Source organism: Pteropus alecto, unplaced genomic scaffold, assembly GCF_000325575.1.
Source record: "Pteropus alecto unplaced genomic scaffold, ASM32557v1 scaffold79, whole genome shotgun sequence".
In the NCBI taxonomy this organism is placed as follows: Eukaryota; Metazoa; Chordata; class Mammalia; order Chiroptera; family Pteropodidae; genus Pteropus; species Pteropus alecto.
In genome coordinates this window covers 5,887,199-5,893,871 of record NW_006494612.1, presented here as the reverse complement: position 1 = coordinate 5,893,871, position 6,673 = coordinate 5,887,199, and positions in this window count along the sequence as shown.

Here is a 6,673-nt window from a genome sequence, read left to right as displayed (position 1 = left end):
GCGGGGGCGCCGAGCGCCGCCGGGGGGCGGCGGGAGCGGGACGCCGGAGCCGGGCTGCTGTGCCCCGCGCGGGCTTCCCCGCCGTAAGGTCAGTTGCGAACTGTGCGGTCTTGGGCCTTAGACCCGAGTTCTCCTCTCTGATCGCTCTGCGGCACCTTCCGCTCCCGGCTTCGCGGGCTGCCCCACTGAGACCTTTAAAAAAGTGGGCGCCGAGCGCCGCCGGGGGGCGGCGGGAGCGGGACGCCGGAGCCGGGCTGCTGTGCCCCGCGCGGGCTTCCCCGCCGTAAGGTCAGTTGCGAACTGTGCGGTCTTGGGCCTTAGACCCGAGTTCTCCTCTCTGATCGCTCTGCGGCACCTTCCGCTCCCGGCTTCGCGGGCTGCCCCACTGAGACCTTTAAAAAAGTCGTAATCCTGCGCGCTCGCAGGCGACTCCACTGGTAGCATCCTTCAATGCCCAGACATAGCGAAGTGAGACAGCAGAGTTCATTCACTATCCAACCACTATTTGCGGAGCTTCCACTCTGTGCCAGGCTCCCTGCACTGGGGGCATCCAGCAGTGAAGCCCTGTTCTCACCGAGCTTAAATTTTAGTGAGGGGAGAGTATGGGTGGTGGGCATGGAAAGGAAAAGAAAGAAGTTGTGGTTTTGTTTATATTCTGTACTTTCCCCAATTTTCTCCTCGAGTCCTGGCCAAAGCTGGGTGGATATCCACTGCGAATGGCTTTTCACCTCCTTCATCGCGGTGATGAAGATTCACTCTCCAGCTGAATTTCCCTTGAGTTCCGCTGCAGACGGCAAGGTGGCTGGCGCGGGGTGAGAAGTCAAGCCCCCCGCACCCCTTAATGGGGAGTTAATTGAAACCTGTAGGACTGAAGTAATAACCTGGGTTTGTCTTACAACACTTGACAGTGTTGGTCTTCCTATCTCATTAACTTCTTGGCTCACATTTCACTAAGTAGTTCAGTTTCAACCTCTCATTATTAAGCCTCTGGCCTCCTTTCCTCCTTTTGGAGCTCAATAATTTACTTGGTACTTGGGAGTGAAAAGATTAACAACTACAGGTATGAGCTTGCCTGGTCCTTATACCCATCAACCCCAACCACATACTTTGAGGCAACTTCTTTGTTGCCTGGCTTTTCCTCTTTTCTTTTAAACATCTCTCTCCCCCTTCCCCACCACCCCTCCTCTGGGAGAGAAAGAAAGAAAGAAAAAAAAAAACCTCTTCCTTTGACTCTCTGCTACATTCTTTAGTTTTCTAGTTCTAACCTACTTTTCAATATCACGTCTCCTCCACCGATTGTTTCTTCTGCTTTCCTCTCCCCGACCTCCTCTTCAAGACTTGCCCTCTGTCTTTTCACACCACTGCTGTCCCTGTCTACACCATCAGTGCTATCTTCCTGGATAAGCTCAAATACTTTTCCCTAGCTCCCAAACCTCAATTCCTATATAAAGTCATAATTTGCTCTTCCAGAAGAATGCAGCCACTTCTTTCTCCATGCTCCTAATGCATGTCCCATTACAACATGTTATGCATCCAGCACACTTTTGCTAAGGGTTTACCAAGTCCTGTATCAGGTGCTGGGGGCATAAAATGAGTTTAAAGTCTAGCGGGGGAGGCGCTCAGCACAAGCTTCTAATAATGTGACCAGTGCTATAATTAAGGTCTTTAGCTTTACCCAATGAGAGGGAACATTTGACCTAGGACTTGATATTTTGTAAGACTTCAGGCTCTTTTGTCCCCCCTGGATGCCCTCAAATGTCCTATCCTTGATAACTCTCAACCCCCTGCACTTTTCCTTTCACATCCGCTCTCAGCCTCCATTGTTTCTGTTGTCACCTGTCCAAGAATCACTCTTAGTCTCCGCTTCGGACAACAGTGTCTATAACTGGAGCTTGTCCTGTAAATGGAAAAGTTTGGAATGCACAGACTCAGAAGGTCTCTAGAGGGGAAGTTTACATCCACCACCTTTAGGAAGCGTCAGTGATCCAAACTGGAGGTGGTGATGTCTCAGAGCCGGTGGTGGAAATGGAGGTGTGGTTGATTCTGGATCTATTCTAAAGGTAGATGAGGAAGTAGTTTTTGTTGTTGTCGTTTAGTTTTTTGGTTTGGGAGTAATGGATGGAAATCAAGAGTTTGGTTTTAAACATGTTGAGTTTGAGATATCTTTTAGGCATCCAGGTGAAAATGTCAAATTGGCAGCTGGAGTTGGAGGAAATGTTCAGGCTGAAGACAGAGTTGTGGGGATCATCAATGTACAGTGGCGCCAAAGCCGTGAGACCATAGAGATCAACTGGAGAGTGAGGGTGGCTATCAAAGATGAAAGCCTCAAATCTGAGCCCTGGGGCTCAGTGTTATTAAAATTAAATTAGAAAGGAAACCAAAAGGAAATATTTGTGTAGTCTGGTGTGTTGTAAGCACGCAATAATGGTAACTTTAATTTTCACTAATCTGTTCCAGGTCTTTAGCCTCAGCCATCTCCCAGTTGTAATTTGTTGTTATAACCTGTTTCCATTCCTCTGTCTTATGCTGATTATTTTCCCCTGCAGGGCCTCCATCCTCCTTTCCTACGATTCATGCCCTTTCCATCTTTGAACATTCAGGTCAAGGTTATCACCTGGAAACCTTCCTATTTCAATCCTACTTCCATGCTGATCTTCCCCCAATTTGGGGTGACAACGGAAATGCATTCTGAGTTGTGAGTTGCTTTGCAAATATTGCAACCTAGTAATCTATTTCAGATTGAATGTTTTGTCTCCAGAGTTGTTTTTGATGGGAAGGATTGTGTTTTCCAAAGTGGCCCCTAGTAAATGCTCACTCCTGACACACCAATACGTAAAAAATAGAAGACTCTGTTTCAACCTATTATGTGTAACTCTAAATTTAGTCTTTGGTTAAAAAAAATATAAGAAAGAAGTGATGAGTTTATTGTTATTTTTAAAATATTGTTTAAATTTTCAGTCTCTTAAGGAAAAAATTTCCCTGGATTTCCTATCTATCTATCTATCTATCTATTTATCTCTCTCTCTCTCTCTCTCTCTCTCTCTCTCTCTCTATCTGTCTATCTATTTATTTAGTTGTTTAGTTATTTATTTACTTATTCTCTGGGTATACATTCTGACTTTCCCAAATTCCTAGATAGTGGGAATCTTGAATTTGTTTTTTTCCCATTTTGATTGAATTAAAATGTTCCTCAAAACTGGAAAGATCAGTTATCTGATGTGTTCTGTCACTTCTGGGGAACAGAGAGCTCAATATCCCTTATCCCCCCTGTGAGACAAATCTTGTTCCTTTTTAGCCTCCCGTCAAGATGTGCTGAAGTATAAGCTAAATACACCATTAAAAATCAATATAATTAAAATTTGGAAGTTATGTGTTAAACTCCTTGGATCTTATTTTATTTAACCTCTGTTTGTTGAGAATAACGATAAACAATGTTGTTTAGGTTCTTGGTTACTTGCCATAGGCACCTACCAAATTGGTGAAGGAGAAAAAGTTCCATTCTATTTTGAAGATGGCTTTCTGGGTGGATTAAAACCTGCATGAAATAATTGGGTTGCTGAGTGTTTCTTGTCAACATGCTTCCTCTGCAGGTGTTAGAGGCACAAAAATTCAGCAATTATATTGCCACTTTAATCATAGCTATGCTTCTCTTAAGGAAAATAATCTGTTATAAAAAAGAGAAGTGAAATTTAGTCCTCATAATTCTTTCCCTCTTGCCTCATCCCTTCTTTCACTAAGCCATGCAAGAACTAGCTCTAAATATTAAATCCTCTTTCATATCAGGGATTCTAATCTTAGAGCACTGTGAAATGAGGGCTAATGATACATAATGGATAAGTACTGCACCTTTTTATTAGGACTAGGCTGGAACCCATATATTTTTGTATATTATAGAGGCTTTAAGCAGTCTATCAGAGCTCTGTCTTCTAATTCTGAATACTACACATGCATAAAAATATCACCATAATTCTTTCCTTTCCCTTCTCCTTGTTTTCTGTCTATGTTACTCCCTGGTTTTTCTTTCTTAAACAGACATTTACTATGATTACATGGGTCAAGCTTTCTGGGGGGTGTTTACAGTGGACTAAGATATGGTCTCTATGATTTATGCTCCTTTATGCAGTCTTGGATAGATGTTTCTCTTACATATTGGCAATCCACCTAAAAGACAGCAGCAAAATATATGGCTCATTTGCACAGGAGAGGCACTCATACAGGAGCCAAGCTTCCTGAAGAAATTTCTTCTCTCTTATCAAAGATATTTTCCTGACATTTAATATGTTGGATAGAAAAGTGACTTCTGAGTCACAGAGCCATGGAACCCAGCGATGTGCTGGCTTGGTTTGTTAGTCATAGATCTTTTGGAACAGCGTGTCAGAAAGAAAGAAAGAAACAAAGCTGTTTCCTCTCCTCTTGAAAACCATATGGCAAAATTTGGTTTTTATCACTTATCGTCTTCCTCTTAGTTTTCTAATTCTGTGATTATCATTAGGAAGAAAGAGGAAAAATGGCATAGTACCCCTCTTGATAGATCCAACTGCCTTAGAAATCCTTATTCTTTGCAAAATACTTGAAGGTAGATTTGAATTGCTTGTGAAATATAGCCCAGCAGTCGTTCCCAGTGCTCAGGGTTTTGCTGTGTACCTACACTTCTGTCCGTCAGGGAACAACATTAATCAATCCTCTCACACTGTCCTCAGGAGGCAAAGCATTTTCATTTTAAACAAAGTCGTTGAGGGTAATTGAATGCTCTCCAGCAATATGTGGGTGTGAAATAGCAGTTGCTTAGTTTTGCAGAGAAAGGCAGGTTTCGATTAAAACTTTGATGTGCCTTCAAGAGGGAATGGGCCTCTGTACTCCCTCCAAACCCCGCAGTTCCTCAGAGAGCATTCTGTGGGCAAAGGAACAGCTAATGGAGGTTCCATTGTTTTTCAGCAATTGCTGGTAGAGCTTTTAGGTTTTTGAGTGCAATTTGTCCAGTCCATTTTCTCCAAGGAAAAGAAAGCCTTATCAGTTTTCTTGAATTGGATTTCCTTTTTAGTCTGTGAAGAGAATCAGAGCTGTGTAGGTAAACTGAAGACTGTTGAGAGTGGTATTTGAATTTTTCCATCTGTGCTATGATACCTTTGGAGTCCCCCTGCTTATAAGTAGTTTGGCTCTTTATTTTGTGATTCATAGAAAGTAACAGGAGCCTACTTCATTTACCACGAGACCCACACTAAAGCAGGAATCTACCAGCGTTGATAAGCTCTGTTAACCTAAAAATAAAATCCAAAGAGAGAGGCAACAAGTGTTTATTCGAGATCAAAGAATAGCTGTTTGAGAAGAACGGATTCTGGCAGACACCCAAATAGTGTTTCAATTATGGGGTGAGGGTAATGGGTTTTTATGAGAAAAGGAAGAGAAATAATTACGTAAATAGAAGAAAGGAATTTCTATTGGTGTTAACAAGCTAATTTACTCTTTAGCTATACATGGCTGGTTACCAGTTCTAAAGAATGTCCGTTATTATCAGTCCTTGTGAGAGGAGGTCTGTTTTCTTGTTAGCTTTATAAACAGTTGTTTGTAACACAACATGGGCTTGACCCAGTCCAAAGGTTATTTTGGCCAAGTCAAACATTCCATAGTTTCAAGTAGCAATACGTTCAAGGCCTTTCCTCTGGGATGGCGGCTCTGTCTCAGCTTTTTAAAAAGAAGCCCTTGAGTTCTCGTTGGTTCCATTAATGGTCAAAGGAGTTTTATGCTAAAAGATGATGGGAAAATTTGCTGCCCAAGAAGCATTTTTATCCTACTCAAATGACAGTAACATAATTGAGTTTCATGAGCCTTACAGTCTAGGACCATATGTAATTTAAACTAATAGCAAGCTGGGTTGTTAGTTGATGGCACAGGGGGTAAACTTGACCTATGAAGAATTTTGTTTGAGCCACATAGTGTTTTCAGTATTGGAGCATAAATGTCTTTAGATGAGGCATATGGTGTCCAGTGGAGTGCAGCTCAGCACTCTCTCCAAACCTGTTTGATCTCTGAAGGCATTTGAAGTTGCAACCCCTGAACCAGATGTCAAAATTAACAACCGTTTTTCCTATAAAGTGACAGCGAGGTTAATGCTGTTACACGCAATGGCAGCATGACACATAAATACTAGATGCACCAAAGCTGAGGGTCCTTTTAAGTCATTCCTAGTAAAGAAAGATGAGTTATCTAAGACTGGAATTGGATACTGGGGAGAGTAAAATTGTAGGAGAGTATGCTTAATTAATATAATGTTCCTTTGGTTGCAAACAAGAAAAATAGACTCTGGCCTAGCTTAAGAAAAAAAAATAGAAAGAAAAAAATTATTGAGAACACTTGGGAATTTTTCACTGAATTGGATGAAGAGTTAAGTGACCACCATGTGGAGGAGAGAGAAGGAGTAGGGCTGCTCTGAAAACCCCACTTTTCCTTGACCTTCTCTCTAAAGTGCTACCATAACCAGACTCACCTCCTTCAACTTCCAGCCCAGCCTCTTAGATTTTCACCCTAGATCAGCTAGCTCTAGCCGCAAGTCATAAACATAGCCCAAGAACCCCTCTCTATCATGGAAGCCATTCTTAGAGAAAGGGGGAACTTTCTCTAAGTTACCGCAAGAAGTCAAGTTCTTGGCGTTCCTTAAGTATTCAGTATAATTATT